Genomic DNA, 21,100 nt, shown 5'->3' on the forward strand with positions numbered 1-21,100 from the left:
ACGATCATATAATCTATACATGTATAGGATAGAAAATATAAAACAACTTGAGATATTAATCCCCTCAACGAAGTTATACTCATATACAATCTATATCAAATACATAATTGTCTACAAAATAAACCCTACTCGTTGACCAAACAACTCTACAATAATTACTACACAGAATAACAATAACAAAAACTAGGCCACCACCATTGTGACCCTTCACTAGCTATCAAGCCATCCTGCTAATCTTGTCTTGCTCTCATACATAGTATCATCATTATAGTTCCAATCATAATGAAAACACAAGGTAAGCCTGTGAAAGAATTCAACATGTACAACAACATAAAGTATTAACATAAGAAACTTAAACAACAATAATTATTTAAGCAACATAACTTTAGCTTATCATATATTTCACCACATAATTTATGACATAGAACAACTTAAAAATTTCATCTCAACAACGTGTTCATCCTAACAAAAATATACGACAAATGCATCATTATACATATCAACTAAAGAGATCTCGTACAATAAAGGTGAGTAATTTAAGTGGCTAGACCCTACCAAACCACAATATTTGACCTAGCACAATCAAGTCAGGTATAGATAACTTCAAACCTCTCAAAGATGTATCTTCACCACATGCCTAACAACTTAACAATTAAATTAACTATGACATTGTACAACTATACAACATCATCATCTATCAACATATAGTTTTAAACTTCAACTTCTTACAACTTAATTAGCTTCATCAATATTCATAACAGAAAACTTTAAACATCATCGTATATCATCATTCAAATAAAAAATTCACCATACTTCAACATGCAAACAACTTAGAACATCATACTTTATTTCAACATATCACACCCGACGTTACCTTTTGTGCGCACAACCTATCGAGATAGGGGTGTTTTGTCTCGCCCATGCCCACATCAATCCACCTATGCCCAGCGTGGATAGGACAAAGAACCTTTGAATCTCGTGCTTGATGTGACAAAATCCATGTTCAACCTCACTTAGGTAAATATTTTCTACCTAATTCATGTATGACACCACTTAATCTACATCTGATGTCATTTAGGTAGTGATCTACTAACTTGATCACGTTGGACACCACACCTTTAGGACATCATCAAGTTAGAGAATTCTCGAGTTCTCTCCCCTAGTGCCACTTAATCCATGCTTAACGCTACCAATCTCGTGTCTAGCATGGTCAAGATAGAGAGTCCCCTTACTTGAGACATGCCTAACACAATGAAGACACACTCAGTGTGATGCTCATTTCTACACATAGTAGAACCAACAAATGTCTCAAAACCTACAATCTAATTGGCCAAGACAACATGCAAACCAACATACCACATGTATGCACAATAAACAGCACCAAAAAAACTCAAAACAATACATTCAAACATCCACAATCAGAATAACTCAAGAACACACCTTCAAGAGCACTTCTCCAACTACACCTAGATTCATAATTTTCACCACTTTAATCATGCAATGATGAATCTAGGCAATAGAAACAACAATTGTACAACATCACAATTCAATTCACAAAGCTTTTTTCTCCTCAACTCCAAACACAAAAGAAGAAGGAAAAGGAAGAAGTTCTAAATTATGACATTGAATCTTCAACTTAGTCACTCTAGATCAACTATATATGGAAGAGGGTAAAAGGAAGAATTTTATTAGAAAAAGAGGAGAAGGAAGATTCACTTTCTAGAGAGCTTATTTTTAACATCTCTCCAATTTTTCTTAAAATATGAATTTATGAGGTTCACATCTTAAGGAAAAAAATTTATATACCATTCCTTAAGTTGAACTAAAACAACTCTTACCCAACTAGCTTAGAAGCTAACTTAATTCTTAGGGTCCCTTTGACCACTATAGTTTTCAACAACAATTAACAATTAAAGAACACAATTAATCATATAATTAAATCAACACATTCAAATCAATAGTGTTACATATGCTTTAGTGACATATAATACATGTTAAATTTAATTAAAAATCAACACTAAAATTATATGTAGTTATATGTCAAATAGATTTATACTTACATATATTTTATAATAATGATATTTTATATATATCACTATATGTAATATTTCTTATAATATTTAGATCACAATTTTTTTTTTAACAAATCCGATCAAAACAAACTAAATAAAATTGATTGGAGATATTTTAATTTACTCAAAATTCAAAACCAAATTGATCTATGAACACATGTATCAATAATATTATAAATATCAAAGTAAATTATAAGTAATATTTCTTTCATATATTCATCATACACATGTATGTGAATAATATATATGTTATCAATAGTTATTTATTTATTTATAATCCCATAAATACGATAATATTAAAAGAAAGAATATTTTATTGTTATCATAAATCTTTTTCAAATGGATTCTAAATAAGACGGAAAAATTAAAAAGTTGATAGTTACTTAATTCGGAGGATAGTGCAAATAATGGAGGGTAATTAATTAAGGATTGATCACACATCCAGCCATGGATACACTTTCTCTAGATCAACACTTCCATTATTGATTAACTGAAAACTTATTCTCTCAAATATAGCCCAGAATAATATAAAACTAAAAAAAATGTATATAGTAAAGCAAAGAAATAACCAAATGCTTTTGTCTTGTACTATTGTAGGGAATTACATGCATTTAACCTCCCCCAACTCTTAATAGTGCAAAAATTAAAAGAACAAAAGTAACATAGGAATTCTTAATATTATATATATATATATATATATATATATATATAATATTAAATATAAAAATGCAAAATATATACATTAGCTCTGACCAGATATAAACAAATTACTTTTATATTTTCTTCTCTTGTAAATAGTTATTTTTTTATTATGATATTAATAAGAGTATTTATTGATTTCGTTGAAAATTAATAATCTTAGTCATATTAAGATTATTCTTTTTAACACGTTTTTTTATTAAACTTAAAGACTCAAATTCAAGAGTAGTATCTGATAATAAACGAAAAAAGAGAATATGAAAAGGTGGTACTTTTATTCAGAATAATAGGAGCCATTTTAAAGGTAACAATTACATATTCATATTAAATTCATCATAAAGAGAAATAATTCAAAATTTGTAACTATCATTGCAGTAAAGCAATACACTTATTAACAAATTAAAACAGAGTTACAAAACATAAAGTATCAACAGACTTTCTCTTAAACGGATGTTTGCTAACATTCAGTTTAAAGGCTTCACAAAATTTAGCGTGCAGACCCTAAGAAACCTTTTGTGCTTCATGAATGACTCTCTCTTGAGTGCCTTGGTGAAAATATCAACAACATGATCTTCACTCCGATAATAAATCAATTTAATGGCTCCATCATTGCTCAGATCTCTTAGAAAATAGATCTTGACATCAATGTGTTTGCTTCTTCCATATAGTACTGGATTCTTTGAAAGTTTGATTGCTGAATTATTGTCACAAAATATCCTAGTAGCCCATGTTGCTGGAATTTCAACTCTTCAAGGATTCTCCTTAGCCATATACCTTGACAAGCACAAGCAGTTGCTGCAACAAATTCTGCTTCTGTGCTTGATAAAGTAACAAAAGGTTGTTTTTTAGAGAACCAAGAGACAACGCTTGTGCCAAGCATGAAAAGAAACCCCGAAGTACTCTTTCTATCATCTTGATCTCCTACATAATCACTATCAGTGAATCCCAATAGATTGGACTTTTCACCTTTCTTGTAAAATAGTCCAAACTCTCTTGTTCCTTGCAAGTAACGAAGAATTCTTTTAGCAGCAAGTAAATATATTTCTGTAGGATTCTCCATGTACCTGCTAATCAGACTTACAGAATACATTATATCTGGTCTAGTTGCAGTTAGATACATTAAGCTACCCACAATCTGTTTGTAAAGTGTACTGTTTATTTTTTTTCCTTCATGATCTTTGCATAACTTAAAACCACGCTCAATGGAGTGTTTGTAGAATTGCAATCATGCATATGGAATCTTTTTAGAATTTCTCCCACATATTTCTTTTGGGAAAGAAAAATTCCACTTTCTGATTGCACTATTTCTATGCCAAAAAAGTAGTGCATCATGCCAAGATCAGTCATTTCAAATTCATTCATCATAGACTTCTTGAATTCATCAAACATGACAGTACAATTTCCAGTAAACATAAGATCATCAAAGTACAAGCATGCTATAAGCAACTTTCCTTTTTCTCTAGATTTAACAAACAATGCATGCTCATAAGGACACTTTGTAAAACCAGCTTTTATGAAATAAGACTCAATGCGACTATACCAAGCTCGAGGGGCTTGTTTTAGCCCATAAAGAGCCTTTTTTAGTTTGTAAACTTTGTTCTCATTTCCTATTTTCACATAGCCAGGGAATTGATCAATAAATACTTGTTCCTCCAAGTAACCATGTAAAAATGTTGATTTTACATCTAGTTGAAAAATAGGCTAAGCATTTTGTGCTGCTAATGCAACTACCAACCTGATTGTGTCTTTCCTTGCAACTGGTGAAAAAACTTCTGTGTAATCAACCCCATATTGTTTCTTGTAGCCTTTAGCCACCAAACGTGCCTTATACTTATCCACTTCACCATTTTCTTTCAGTTTTGTTTTGAAAACCCATTTCACTCCTATGGTATTGTGCCCATCTGGAAGATCACACAGCTCTCAAGTATCATTTCTTTCAATGGAATCAATTTCATCATCCATCCCTTTTCTCCATTTTTCTTCTTTAATAGCACTTTCAAAGGTTGTAGGGTCACTTTCTGAAAACAAAGCAAAATGAGTAATGGGGTCTTCAATTCCTATTACCTCAAAATCAAACATCCATGTAGGCCTTCTCCTTGCACGTTGAGGTCTCTCTTCATTAAACGTGGTTGTTGGAATTTGTTGTTCTTCTAGCTCCATTAGTTGTGACTCTTCATCTTCAATATCTCCATCAAAGTTTGCAAGTATTTGCTTTGTTTCATCTATGTTATTTTCCCAAAATCTTTCTTCATTGAAAACAACATCATGACTAATAATGATCTTTTTAGTGATAGGATTATACAGTTTATATGCTTTTGATTGATCACTAACACCAAGAAAGATATATTTTTCACCTTTGTCATCAAGCTTTGATCTTTTCTTGTCAGAAATATGAGCATAAGTAATGTACCCAAAAATCCTGAAATGGTCCACAGTTGGTTTTCTCCTGCTCCATGCCTCCTCTGGTGTCATATTCTTCACAGCAAATAGAGCTGTCAAAACGGGCTACCCAACTCGGCCCGGCCCGGCCCACCACGGGTTGATCATTTGGTGGGTCAACCCAACCCGGCTCATTTATCAGTGAGCTAAAAAAAATCGAGCCTGGCCCGGCCCATCACGGGTTGGTGGGTTAAACGGGTTGGCTCACCTTTAAAAAAAAATTCATTTTTTTTTCTTAATATACAACTAAAGCCCAAAAATTTAAACTTATTTTAAAAATCTGAGATTCTTAATTAAGACATCCATAAATGAATCATTCATCCCAAACATTAAATGATAATTTTAAATACAATCAAGTCAAATCTAAATAATCTCAAATAGATAAATATAATCCAAAATCATCTTAAACTTTAAATATAATCCAAAATCATCTTAAACTTCAAATACAATCCAAAATCATAAAAATTACAAATCACAATCCAACATTAAATCATTATTGTCTCATGTTGGGTTGCATTATAGCCCAATAATTATTGTATTTTTTTTAAAAAAAATTAATCATAGGTTGGTGGGTCAGCCCGGCTCACCACGGGTTCAACCCGGGTGAGTCGGGTTGTTAGTGAGCCGGGTTCAAATTTGACCCGTATTAAAATTTTCAAATTTTTTTAACCCAACCCGGCTCGAACCCGTGGTGAACCAGGTTGGCTCATCGGGCCAAGCCCATTTTGACAGCTCTAACAGCAAATGTGGGACTTCTATTTAGAATGTGCACGCTCCAGTTAATTAATTCAGGCCAAAAATCTTTTGAAACTACTCCTAGTCAAGAGGCTCCGTACCATGTTGAGAATGGTTCTATTTTTCCTCTCTGAGAAACCATTTTGTTGTGGTGTATATGTTGTTGTTAACTCCTTCCGGATTTTGTGTTTTTCACAAAAAATAAAAAATTTATCTGAACAATACTCTCCACCATGGTCTGTTCGAAGAGACTTAATAGTCTTTCCCGATTCAGTTTCAACTCGAGCTTTGAAGCTTTTGAATGAAGAGAGAGCTTCAGATTTTTCATGCAAAAAATAGACCCGTTTTTATAGAAAAATCATATGTGAAAGTAATTAAGTATTTTTTACCTCCATTCAAAGAAGGATTTATTGGACCGCAAATATCAGAATGAACCAATTCCAAAACACTCTTTACTCTCCATGATTTTCCATTAGGGAATTGAGAACGATGTTGTTTGCTAACAACACATTCTTCACATACATGAGAAGGAATGAAAATTTGTGGAAGGCCTGTCACCATGTCTTTTTGTTCAAGGGTCTTCAGTCCACTAAAGCTCAAATGGCCATAACGATAATGCCACAACCAAGCAGAATTAGTAGCTTTAGCCAATAAACCAGATTGAATGCTTTCAATTTTCAACGGGAATAACCTGTTTGAACTCATGTTTACAACTGCAATAGCACCTCGAACAGGATCAATAATTTCATAAGAACCTTGCTAATAAAAATTTCATAACATTTTTCTTGTAATTGACCAGCACTTAACAAGTTGTTTTTCAAGTCAGGGACATACAGCACATTAGAAATTGTTTCTACAAAACCATTCTTGATTTTTATTTTTATGTCACTTTTTCCCATCACTTTCACAGTAGAGCAATTGTAACGACTCGCCATGGTCTCTACACTTAGTGGAATCGCACTACTACTAGTGAACTAAGATAAATAATAAAATTGGATAACTTATAAATACAAAAAAATAAAAAAATATATATAAATCATTAAGTTTTTAAGTATTAGGTATTTATACAGTTATCCAAAACTACTATCTCCTAGTGCCGGTCAAGCACAAAACTACTACTCAAGGTGGCAACTCTAACACGAGGATCAAAACTCCCCGTCTCGCAGCGGTCACCTCAATTCTAATCTGGCCCTGACCTGCTCCCATACAAGGTATGATCATCGCAGTCCATCCACATGGAAACAAGAGGGTAAGCTAGAGTTCAAAACCAATCATATAAGTACAGAATAAAACTATACTCCACATCATCCAACTATCAATCATGAATCAAGACACCACACACTTCATCATATTAACAATCATGCAATAAATGCATAACAATCATCATCACAAACGACCATGCAGTTCAACATAAAACCCAACTCATTCATACAGCTTAGAAGCAACTTTAATACAACAACAACAATATACAACTTAATATTTAATGCGTCGTCACGACTCACGCATGTACAACTGGGAGATCTCCAACAACTGAGGTTGAGTAGTCTAGGTGGCATAAACCCTACCAAATCCAGCGTTTGACCTATCTCCACTAGGTCAGGTATAGAACAGCTTTAGGAACTCCGAAGAGAACCAGGTATAGACAACAATAGTTGATTTCTCAGGTGTGCCACTTAGACTCGGAGGTCCAGTACTATTGTCAGGACATGAGGGTTTGGGTATGAGCCTACCACGGCCTTGGCTAGCTTCACCAATCCACATGTGGAGTTAGCCCACCCACTGTCCTCTAAGTACCACGCACCCTCCAGTATCTAGTCAAAGACTGCATCTCTAACAAGATACCTTACTCAAATTGGTCATTCAACCATGACATGGATAGACTATTTCCATGTCGCCCACATAGTACTAAGGGATTCAACTTTTAAACAACTTTCAACTTTAAAACAACTTTCAACTTATCATCTTAGTACTATGTATCTCAACTTCTGGCCGATGTAATCAGTATAACTCGGCCTGGCCCCTATACTGTGGTTGCTTTGTACACGTGTGCCTCGACCTTGCCCACACACGGGATCAACTAAGTCCTAGAGGAGAACAATACAACATCCACTCCAAGGGACAACTTCTCAAGGAGGGTTTTTCAACAAATTGGGCTCTCAAAGCACCACAACTATCTCAATCCACACAATGGGATGAGCAACTTTGAAAACATCTCCCCTAGTCTTAGTGATCAACAACTTATCATCAAAGTTTAATCAGCTTATAAATCAACAACATATATCAGCTCAACAACTTTCAACTTGAGGCAACGTACAACAATAAGCATCTTTCAACAATAGGAAACTTATACAACTTTAAACAACTTTTACATCAATAAACTACTTCAACTTATACATCTTAACTTATTAATAATTCAACAATAAACAACATAAAAACAACTTAGTTTTACCACGTATAGCAACTTTAACAACGTATCACATATTATCAACACACAACATATGAACAACTTAAGTTAACAACTACTCACTCCACACCCAACAACTTAATCATTCTACACTCTAACTTCCCTCACCTGAAGATTGGCTCAGAATAGCCATCAACTGTGACGAAATAGAATTCCCTTCCAAAGTTCAACCTGGAACTTCAATCCTCCCAAAGCAAGCTTTCTAATATGAATTTCAAGAAAAGTCAGAAGGCATTAGTGGTCTAGAGGAGAAAAGGAGTCAAACATAGAAATTTGGGAGAGAAATGAGCTCACTGACCCAGAGACCTTCTCTCTAAAACTTCTCTCTAAAAACTCACATTTTCCTGAAGGCCCCCAACCCCTATTTATAGACTTTCGGATTTCCCCAGAACGGCCCGTACCGAGTTCGGAACGGCCCGTTCCGAACTCCCAAATCATGCACAAAGTCCACGCCCAGAACGCCCCGTTCTAAAATCAGAACGGCCCATTCCGGGACTCATCCAGAACGGCCCGTTCTCCCTCCGGAACGGCCCGTTCTCCTTCCGGAACGGCCCGTTCTCCTTCAGTAGTTTGGAACGGCCCGTTCTAATTTGGGAACGTGCCGTTCTGGCTACTTCATTTTTTTTAAACGTTACAGCAATCACCAAAGCTCACGGTAGAATGAAAATTTTCATTTAAATATGAGAAAGAGGACTTACTTCCACTCATGTGATTACTACAACCAGTATCTACATACCAAATTTCTGCCTCGCTGTCTTTTGCATCTTCAACTTCCATCAACAGGGTTTCTACTTCTTTCTCCTTGATAAAATTTGAACTTTCACCCTTTTCTTTAAGATTAGGTAGTCTAGTATAACATTCAGAAGAATAATGACCAAATTTATGACATCTAAAGCATTCTACCTTTGATTTATTATGATCTCTCCCTCTATCATTGCCTTGAAATTGGTCATTGTTGTCTCTAGAGTTATTGCTTAAATCTCTATTTCCACGACCTCCACGCCCTCTTCCTTTACTTCTACCTCTACCCCTTCCTCTAGAGTTGTATGAAGGAGTATTGGTAGAAGCCTTCAATGCTTGTTCCTCCATTGTTGAACTTTTGTTCATCTTTTGTTCATGGACCAACAAAGTACTTTGAAGCTCATCTAGGGAGAGATCATCAATTTGACTCTTCAATTGAGCACACCACATAATCAAACTTTGGTGTTAAGGAGCGTAGGATTTTTTCAACAATGGCTATATCATTCATTTTTTCACCATGAAATCGCATATTGTTAGCAAATTCATGGTCCTTGAACAATAATCAGTTACAGACTCACCTTCCTTCATTTGAAGGACTTCAAAGTCTCTTCTCAAAGCTTGAAGTTGAGCATGTTTAACTCTCAAGGAGCCTTGATATTTTTTTTTATTGAATCCCAATTATCCTTGGAAGTATCTTTACAAAGAATAGTTTCAAGGATAGATCGATCAATGGCTTGAAACAAATAATTCTTGGCTTTCAAGTCTTTCAATTTCATCACATCAAGCTCCTTTTGTTGGGCATCTGTTAGAGTTGCACCATCCCCTGGTGTTGCCACACCATCTGCAACAACCTGCTAGAATTCCTTGGATCTCAAGAGATTCTCCATCAGCATGCTCCAATGGTCATAGTGACCATCAAAACATGGAATGGCTGGCTGCACAAAATTTTCAGAAGTCATTGGTGGGATAATTGTTCTCTTCTTTCCTTTTTTTTACACTCTTGGACTACTGCCTTTCTCTTAACCCAACTCTTGATACCACTAATAATAAACGAGAAAAGAGAATATGAAAAGGTGGTACTTTTATTCAGAATAATAGGTGCCATTTTAAGAGTAACAATTACATATATTCATATTAAATTCATCATAAAGAAAAATAATTCAAAAGTTGTAACTATAATTACAATAAAGCAATACACTTATTAACCAATTAAAACGGAGTTACAAAACATAAAATATCAACCGTATCAATCAGAGCAACAAATATTGATTGTGATAAATGGGTTTAAAATACTCTTTATACCTTTTTTTTTTCTTTTTTTAAGACAATGGTTGTTTTCCGATTAAAAAAAGAAAATGTAAACTTCGATCACCGTAATAATAGCCAAAAAGCAGTGATAAACCGAGACTTTCATACAAATCTATACCCACCAATTGAAGAATGTACGTAATATCATCTTATTTAATTAAAAATAATGTAATAGTATATTTATATTTAGTTATTTACATCAAATTTATTTTTTCTTGTGTTACGAGATATCAATTCGTTGGTTCTATAAAAAAAAAATTTCTTATGCGTTTGTGGATAAGTAATTAAATTTTCGAGGATAAACGAGGAATTTTTTTTAGTGATTGCTCAGAAAAAAAAAAAAAAAAAAGATTTGTATACATCCATCACCTTATTACACATTTTTTAAATTAACTTAACTCAGTTAAAAAGATAATAGTTTTTATTTTTAATAATCTTAAAAGAAATTCAAAATATATGTTTCTTTTTTAAGAAACAATTTTTTCTGAATAAACAAAACTATTTGCATCGCGTAGTTAATTATTAGTCACATGTAATGTAACATAAAATACTACACGTTACGTTATGAGATATATTTGTTTGACCGAGAATATCATAAAAATCCCTTCAATATTATTAACATTCATTTTGGTTCCATGAAATAGAACAGAAAAGAAATAAAGAGTGAAAGTGTGTGAGAAGTATTAATGTAATGAGTTGTTTGGTGGAAAGGAATAAGAGTGGGAGATTTTGAACTTTTGTAAAATAGGTATTATGTAAAAATAAAAATAAAAAAGTAGAAAAATAACATCATAACTCTTACATGACAAACTTTCTCTCGGTGTGATTTAGAGATCCTCATTATAAAAGTAAGATTACAAATATTTTTTTTTCTTTTTCAATAAGATCATTCATAGAATTTTATCTCTATTGAATTATTATCTCTCAATTAAGTGTAATAGAAATAACTATTTTTTTTTTCAAAGAAAATTACAAGAACTTTCTCAATCTATTACTTATCTTTTTCTCTAAGCATGCATTCGACAACACTGAAGAATCAAGAAATGTGTGAATTATTATTGTAGATTCATGGTTTAGGAATGTAGAAGAAGCAAAAACTTGCATAAAAAACAATGTGGATCTCACCCAAAAAACTTTCACACACCATTTTGCATGGATTTGTGAAGAGATAATGTGACAAATGCAACATAATTGTTTAACTTGTGAGACATAATTGATTATGTTGCTTTTTTAAAATACAAAATAATACTTAAGAAAAATAAAAATAAAATACAAAAAATTAAAATAAAATATTAATAGTAATAATAATTTTTTTATTTTTATATTAAAAAATCTTTTCAATCTTCCTTTCACTTTTTTTTTCTTCTACTTTTCTCTTATCAAACAACATTAATTTTTATTCTCTTCTTCAATCTCTTCCCTTCTTTTTTATTTCCTCTCAATTTCTTTCATCTTTACCAAATAAAACATGAAATATGATTCTTGAATGGATTGGATGGAATGAGATGCTCAACCACTTGACAAGCCTCCCTATTTATAGGAGATGAAGGATCTTTCATTCATGAAGAATGTGACTGTTCATGAAATAGTTGTAACGACCTGACAAGTTCCTATCTTTACAACTCAGTAACTAATAATAGAAAAATATAGATCTAACTACCTAGGGTTAATATGCAAGCAGTGTCTGAATATACATGTTATATATATATATATATATATATATATATATATATATATATATATATATATATATATATATATATATATATATATATATATATGTGTGTGTGTGTGTGTGTGTGCGCGCGCGCGCGCGTGTGAATAAAAATTTCATTAATAACTAAAAAATAAATTCCTTAATGGAACTACAACGATAACTATACAAGCAACATAACTATAACTATAAATCCCTTAGTATTGAAAGTGTAAACCTAAGTTACTTATTAAACAATAACTACAAAATATATGCTATGTCGAGGTAGCTAAAAACAATATCGTCATCCTTCAATACATGCCTCCCAAAAATGTACTCCTCCTTTAGTTTAATCCTATCCTGTTTTCATACCAAGTATGATCATCATAGTCTAATCGGAAGAAAACATGCAAGGGTAAGCTAGGATTTCAAAAGAAAAAACATGGTATAAAAGTATTAAACTAACTATACAACAACTTAAACAACTCAACATTCAACAACCACTTAAGGTAATAACTTAGCAACATAACAACATTCTTAACTTGCAACACAACTGCACAAATTCTCAACTTACAACACAAATCATGCAACTCACCAACATTTCAATATGTCATATGAACAACATAACACAATCAACATGTTATAGGTACCCATAACAATTATATGCATTGTTACACATTCAACTAAAAGATTTCTTACAACACAGGTAAATAATCTAAGTTGTTTGACTCTACTGAACCAACTTAGCAACATGATCATTTTGGACTTGCTAAATCAACAATAATTTAGATAAAAAGTCACAATGCGACATGGTTTCTCGAATTTTTTCACTTGAAGTAGGAAAGTCTAATATTCTTGTCAAGGTAGAACAGTTTGGGTGTGAGCCTATCACGATCTTAACATGCATAATTAGCCTTTTATGGAACTATCCCACTGACTATCCTCCAAATATTGCACCCCTTCCAGTACTTAGTTAGGGATTATTGTCTATGACCTTATACCTTACTTAGTTTGGTCACTTTGTACATGTATGGCTCAACCTTGCCCCCATATGGACTTACATCGGTCACTTTATGCACGTATGACTTGACCTGACCCATATACATGATCAAATAAGATCCTAGAAAAGAATAACACTATACTTCAAGAGTCATCTTTTCAAGAAGGATTTTCAAATCAACTAGGCTCGTAGAGTATCACAACAACATATCCTCACAATGGGATATTCAACTTTTTAAAACAACACCCTTTTTTTAGTCCTAAATCAATCAACACAACTCAATACAGTGTCTTAAGCATTTTCAACACAACTACTCAAAACTACACAACTACTCAAAACTACACAACATACAACTCTTGCTACATTCCACCATTCAACAACCTACAACTTCCTACAGTTTAAACATCAATATACATTATCCTAGATCAATGTATAAAACATTGAAATCATACATCAACTTGTATCATGTGAGCAATCCAATCTATGAACATATATTCAACACTTAGTATGAAACAAGTTTTTCATTGGGCATCTTACTTTGAGCACCATTCTCCTCACATTCAACATCATTGAGATAGAGAACCTTTGACTCGCGAACGCTTGACACTAAACTACCACGCCCGATGTTAATGAGGAAGAGAGCCCTTGTGGCAATCACACCTAGCATGTCCAAACCCATGCCCGACCTCATTCAGGTAAAGAGTCATTACCTAACTCACGCTTGTCGCCACCCGGCCCAAACGGGCTTTCGGCATGCGCGAAGGATGGTTGGACTCGTTTATTTGTTTAAAAATATGGATTGCTAGAATGACGTATTCTCAAACTGAGACCTTGTCAAACGAGCAATTTTATTAAATGATTCACCAATCCATATTAATCCCAAGCGGGACCCTCCATGGATTAGTGGTTTTCGCAAAAAGGAGGGTTCGTGGAGTCGCCACCAATGTTTTACTCAAAACATTGGAAAAAGGGATAAGGCAATTGATTTTATAAATCAACTTTGGCCATTACAACCAGAGTTGGGTAAGGGAGTCGGTTACGCGTGGGGAAGGTGTTAGCACCCCACAGCGCCCCTTTCGGGTTCCCTATGACAGATTATTTTCTAAAATAACAGCGTAAAATTACTAAATTACCCCTATTTATTCTAAGCAATTATAAATTAACTATCTACATGATGACAGTTTAAATATGCACACAGAAAGCAGTAAAAGGAAGGATTTAAGAAGAAACCTCTTGAAGCGTGCTTTTATATATTGAGTAAAACTGGGAAGCTTTTTGGCGTTCCCTCGCTCTACAAGCTCGCTCGCTCCTTCTAAAAACTTTTAACTATGGAAATCCGGAGGATTTCCCTTCGACTAGGTTCGATCCTCAAGCAAAATGGCTCGGGGCTCAAGAACTTCGTCGGATCAACTCTCCGAGTGATTTCTAGGGCAGAACACTGCTCAAAAACCCCAGAATACTCAAGGAGAGGGTTAAAACTATCTGAAAAAGTGTGGAATGACGTCCAATTGACGTCATATTTATAGGGAATAGGCGCAATACGGCCTACAGAAGCAATACGGCCGTATTGAAATTTTTGAACTTCAATACGGCCGTATTGAGTTCAATACGGCTGTATTGAAGCTTCAATACGGCCGTATTGATTTCAGTACGGCCGTATTGAAGTTTCTGAAACTTCAATACGCCGTATTGAGTTCACTGCGGCCGTATTGAAGCTTCAATACGGCCGTATTAAGTTCAGTACGGCCGTATTGGGCTTCATTCCCTCCATTTCCTTATTTTGAGCTATTCTAAGACCTCTAGACCTACAGAGAACCCTCCTAGGGCCTTCCAGGAGTCCTTCTGGCTGATCTTCCTTCAGTCTTCGAGAGTCTTCAAGCTTTATTTCCGACCCGGACAATTTTAGGGGTCTACAGCTGCCCCCCCTTTACTTAGTCGGACGGCCTTTTGGTGTATCGGCTGACAAGTAAAGGAGTTGACCCAATTGTCCGGGTGATGCGCCGACCTTCTGACTTGTAGCGTCTTCCGGTGGAAAATTGTCGAGTAGCCTCTCCAGGTTTTGCTTTGCTTGCTGCCCAAGCTGGAAGCTGTGAGTACCGCCTCTCCAGGCTTAGCTTCACTCTTTGTTCGAGCCGGAAGCTAAGTACCCTTGTGACAACGGTAGCAGTGTGAGTTTCGCCTCTCCAGGCTTAGTCTCGCTCTTTGTTCGAGCCGGAAACTAAGCACCTTTGTGACGACGGTGAGCAGTGTGAGTTTCGCCTCTCCAGGCTTAGTCTCGCTCTTTGTTCGAGCCGGAAACTAAGCACCTTTGTGACGACGGTGAGCAGTGTGAGTTTCGCCTCTCCAGGCTTAGTCTCGCTCTTTGTTCGAGCCGGAAACTAAGCACCTTTGTGACGACGGTGAGCAGTGTGAGTTTCGCCTCTCCAGGCTTTGCTTTGCTTGCTGCCCAAGCTGGAAGCTGTGAGTACCGCCTCTCCAGGCTTAGCTTCACTCTTTGTTTGAGCCGGAAGCTAAGTACCCTTGTGACAACGGTAAGCAGTGAGTACCTCCTTTCCAGAGATAGCTTCGCTCATTGCTCGAGCCGGAAGCTGCATACCTCCGTGTTTGTGACGACGGGGGTAGCGTGAATATTTCCTTTTCAGGGATTTGTGATGATTTTGTCTCCACAGTCCACGATGCTGCTTCGACGGTTGTTTTTCGATTTTTGTGCCACTGAGGGCTGGATAACGCAGGGATCCGTCTAGGGGATGTGCAGTTACTCATAGGTTCTTGTGTCCCAACTTTCCATTGCGTAGTTGGTGCCCACTGGGGAATTTCTGATTCCTTTGGGGTGCATACACAAAGATGCTCTTTCTGATGTGAGCGGTGCCTTATGATTGGCTGACGTCCTTTCGACGTTGGTGGAGTATCCCGGTTATCCTTATTCGGGTAACTCTTTTTGATTTTCTGATTTTTTGCTGCCTCTGTGTAGGCTGTTATCCGCTGGGGATTCTGGATGTTGATTTTGATTAGCCTCTTCTGTTAGGCATATCACCTTGATGTTCAATGATTGGCTGAGAGCCAGATTCCACATGGGGAATGATTATTGATCTTTTTATGATTTTTCCGTTTGAAGGAGTGCCTCTTATGTAGGCGATTGGGGAATGGGGTTCAGTGTTCGGCTGAGTGCCGGATTCCGCTTGGGGAATGGTTATTGATGTTTTTTGATTTTTCTCCTTTTGCAGGGATGCCTCTGAGTAGGCGATTGGGGAATGAGGGATCTTATGTATCCCAGAGTATTATTTAGGAAGCCTCTACAGGCTTAGCCTCACTCGACACTTGAGTTGGAGAGCTATCTTCACTGAGGAAGTTTAAGTCCTTTGACTTGGATATTCTGCTTGGGAGATCGTACTTCCATTGGGGATTTTGACGATCTTGCTTGATAGCTCTTGCTGGGGATTTTGAATCCAAGAGCATGAGTTGAGGTTCTCTCTGGGGAGTATTATTTCTGCGAGCCTCTCCAGGCTCATTTATTCTTTGATGTGGAGGATGAGGAGTATTTTGGTAAGCCTCTCCAGGCTCAGTTATTCTGTACAAACTGTTTGTTGGATTTTCTATATCCTTGCCTTTTTTCATTTTCGGCTTTTTCTGTATTTTGCCTTTTCTTCTGATTTGGCTTTTTCTGTATTTTGCCTTTTTTATGTTTTTGGCTTTTGCTGTACAGAATTTAAATTGCTAGAGAATTTTGAATTCAAAAGTGGCAAATTTCATTACTAAAAATGAATTTGTACAAGGAAAATTTGAGAAATGGGGCTAAGCCCTACCAAACTAATGCATGAAAAAGCAAGAAAACAGAAGCCGGTCTTCACTCCTCTGCCGGCGGGTCCTGTGGCGGGTCCGGGAAGCGACGATGCATCCAGACGGAGAGGTTGTCGAACCCCTGCACCAAGGTATCTAGTCGAGCATCTGTACTCTGCTGCCATGTGCCGATGCTATGCTGAAAAGCATCGAATCGAGTATCGATGCTTTGCTGTAAAGCGTCAAAGCGGGCATCAAAGTAGGCCCTATCCGACTGCGAAGTGCCGGTCTCTGGCTGTGGGCTGCCATCGCCCTCAAAGTCGAGGTCATTGAGGATGTCGGCATAGGCATCGGGGCCATCTACTCGTACAAACCCCCCAGCTGATCTAGTAATGATCCTCATGCTAATCAAAGTGGTAGCACCGATCAGCTTTGGCGCCAGCGCCCTTGGCTCTTCGCCATCGGGGCATCCCCATGTCTCCGCCAGCTGTGAGAGGAGTGGGGCGACCAAGATATACCCCTGTCTAGACTCTCCCCCCTCTCGTGTCCCCAGCTTCTTCACATGCTCGAGGAAGAAATATCCAGGGTTGGCCTTCCGTCCGGTGGCCATGCAATATAATGCCAGCAGGTCCGGACGAGTAATCGACTCGGGGCTCTTGGACCTGCCATGGATAGTATTGGTAAGGATCTTGTGGCAGATCCGAAGAGCGGTCGGAAGCCGGGAGCCCTTTACCCCTGAATGGTAATCTTCTCGGCCAGTGAGCAATCTCCACATGTCAACCGGAGTCCACTGATCAGGCCACTCACATATGGCATCACGAAATTCCAGCTGATCAGTGCGGCTGAAAAATCCTGCCTGGACATTGAACTCGTCCAAAGTCAAGGAGCGGTACCCCTGATTCATCCAGAAGTCAACCGAGCAGACATCTTCCCCATAATTGTTCGTCGACTCAGTAATACCGACGGAGGCCAGGAACTCCTTCGTGGCTGTCAAGTACAGCTGAGAAGGGGAATCAAGGAGAAATCCCCATCCTATGCTGCCGAAGTAACCCCTGACGTCATCCTCCAAGCCCACTGCTCGGAGAAGGTCAAAGTCGAGCACCCTTGACGGCTCGAAGTTGAATGTCTCTATGAGCTCCAGCCGTTGCCTGTGTCGATCCGTCATCTCACGTCGAGCTGGGGCTCTCTGTCTTTTTCGGGATGACTCTGCCATTTCTGAGAAGCTGTCTAGGGTGCACTCACAAACAAAATATGCAGAGAATGAAGATTGGTATGCAAAAATGAGAGGGGGGAGGCTTATTTATAGAGAAGTTTTCGCCAGTACGGCCGTATTGAATATAATACGGCCGTATTGGCTTTACCGTTATTGTACAAATGTGGCAATCAATACGGCCCGTATTGAATGGAATACGGCCGTATTGAGCGTCAATACGCCCGTATTATGTTTAATACGTCGTATTGAATACGAAACGTTGCTTCAACGTTCACCTTGATACGCCCGTATTAAACTCAATACGGGCGCATTGATTGATAATTTTTTTTTTTTTTTTTTTTTTTTTTTGAAGATAAACAGAGAATAAGTGATCTTCCAGTACACCTATCATCTGTATGCATGTATGCAGTATGATGCACCTAATTCTATTTGATTCTTTTTTCAAAAGAATTAACCGATGCGTTTTTGTGTTTGGATTTTTGCCATTCCTCTAGACGAGCTGTGCTCTGCCGATTTCTGTAACCGAGGAATGATGCGTATTTGATTTTGGGATTTGGTGTCATCAACCAAATAATCCTTCCCTTCCTTTAGAAGATGTGTCAACCCTCCTATTGACCACTATATCTCCATGTTTCCACTAAATTATTCAAAAATCGTTGGGACAAGAGAGAAAAGAAGGAAAAGATATATTTTCAAAAGTTTGTGTTTTAGAGGGGATTATTTTATTTTTGAAAAATGGATTTTGTAAGAATGGCTGGCCATTGGTAGGCTTATTGTGTTTAGGCTTGTTTGATTAAACACTTATGAAGTTAAGCACATCTTTGTTATTAATGATTGTGCTTTGACAACTTGGATAGCTTTTGTTGAGCCCCTTGTTGAATTCATTTGATGGTACCATCATGGATTTATTTTGTTTTTCTGTTTGTCCTTATTTTTGCCTAAAACCCCCTTTTGTGGCGTTTTAGCGGACCTTTGTTTTTTGTTCATTTTTGTAACCCTAACTTTTGCCTAGGTCACCCTTTTGTGGGATTCCTAGCGGGTCTTTTGCTCTTATTTTTGCGCAGTCCCCTTTTTGGGTTCCCTGCTGAGCTTATTATCTTTAGGATTTCTTTTATCCATGATGGCACTTATTGATACCAAGAAAAGGTGCTCCAAGCTGTCATGCACACTTCCACATAAAAATGATGCGGGTTTATTGATTATTAAGACGATTTTAACCTCACTTATGTTCATTCAAACAGGGTTAAATAATGTGGTTTAGAATTTTATTGCAAGCAAGAAAAGAAGCAATAAGAAATTAATGAAGAATGATTTTATTATAATCGCAGCGGAAACATGTGCCCTATCGAGGCTCGGGGGTCGGGCTGTCCCCGAGGAGTGATCTCTAATAGTCACTGAGTCTATACATCCCTATTGGAAGGAGAAAAACATTTGATGACGACAGCTGGCCTTGACGCTTGTGAACCGGCCTTCCTAAAGATCTGGCTTAAAGAACGTCGAGAAGGATCTTGATTCCTCTTCGTTCTTTGATCTTTAACAGGGTTGTATCCTAACCCTTGTTTCCCCGGATTGTCCTTGATAATGGGTAGCTCCGGGATTCCTTGGGAGTCCTTGCCTAATCCTTGTCCTGGCAAGTATCCGTTCTTTGTGAGCATATGGGCTACCTTCTTCATTTCTCGGGGAAACGTTTCAACATTGGCGATTTCCAATGCTTGGAAGGCGGTTTCCAAAGCTTCCTCTGCTGCATCCACATAAGGTATGTTGGATGGCTTACTGATGAGTATGTCATCTTCAGCTTGCACGGTCACCAGTTTGTCACCCACGATGAACTTGACTTTCTGGTGGAGCGTAGAGGGTACAGCTTTCGCATCATGAATCCAAGGTCGGCCGAGGAGACAGCTGTATGCGGGAGTGATGTCCATCACTTGAAATTCGACGTTGAAGATAGTGGGTCCAATTTGGATTGGAAGATTGATCTCTCCCACCACTTCTCTTTTAGATCCATCGAAGGCTCGAACGATCATGTTGCTCGGGCGCATTTGGATTCCCTTGATTGCCACTTGCTCGAGCGCTCTTTTTGGCATTACGTTCAAGGAAAATCCATTATCTACCAAGACTTTAGCGATGTGATACTCCTTGCACTTTATAGAGATGTGCAAGGGCTTGTTGTGGTTTGATCCCTCGGCGGGGATTTCTTCATCGATGAAGGTGAGGTGATCATTAGCCTTGATGTGACTAACAATCCCCTCAAACTCGTCTTGGGAGATAGTGTGCGACACGTATGCCTCGTTCAAGACTTTCAACAGAGCTTGCCGATGCGGTTCGGAGCTTAGGATCAACAGCGTAATCTTTGCTGGCGTCCTATGAAGTTGATCCACGATGGAGTACTCGCTTTGTCGGATAAACTTTAACAGCTCGTCTGTCTCCTCCTCGGATTCTTTTTCCTCGGTTTTCTTTTCTTCTTTTTTATTCTTGGGGGCTTTATCATGAAGATCTTCGGGAGTGTAGATCCTGCCACTCCTAGTCATGCCCCCAAGTCCAGCGATGTTGGAGATATCGCTGTCGGCAGAAAAATGGATGTCGTACATCCATGGCACAGCCTTATTTGATTTCGTAAGGGAAAGGCCTTGGAACTGTGATCCTTAATGGTGTTGGACCTTCCCCTTTGTTTGTCTTGATTACCAACAACGGAGTTGACGTGTGTTCGCTTGGCGCGGTTGTTGGCTTGCATTTAATAACGAATGGCGTGCGATCCATCTTGAACATACGCATCGATTATTTCTTTCTTTTTATTAATGTTTATTAATGATTTATTGGGAGGGATGTATGAAATGAATGACTCCTAGATCCCTCCATGATCTATACGCATGATATGATATGATGATGTTGAATATGCATGCATTGTGTTTATTGAACTAAGCATTATCATGTTTTTAGGATGTCCCTAAGATGATGCATG

General features: G+C 37.3%; 1 pseudogene; it reads right to left on the reverse strand.

The window, feature by feature from the left end:
- Window positions 1-3,393: 3,393 nt before the first annotated feature.
- LOC145956074 (secreted RxLR effector protein 161 pseudogene) lies at window positions 3,394-3,891 on the reverse strand (annotated as a pseudogene).
- Between the last annotated feature and the right edge of the window lie 17,209 nt (window positions 3,892-21,100).

This window comes from Cajanus cajan, chromosome 3 (genome assembly GCF_000230855.2).
Source record: "Cajanus cajan strain Asha chromosome 3, NIPB_CcT2T_4, whole genome shotgun sequence".
NCBI lineage: Eukaryota > Viridiplantae > Streptophyta > Magnoliopsida > Fabales > Fabaceae > Cajanus > Cajanus cajan.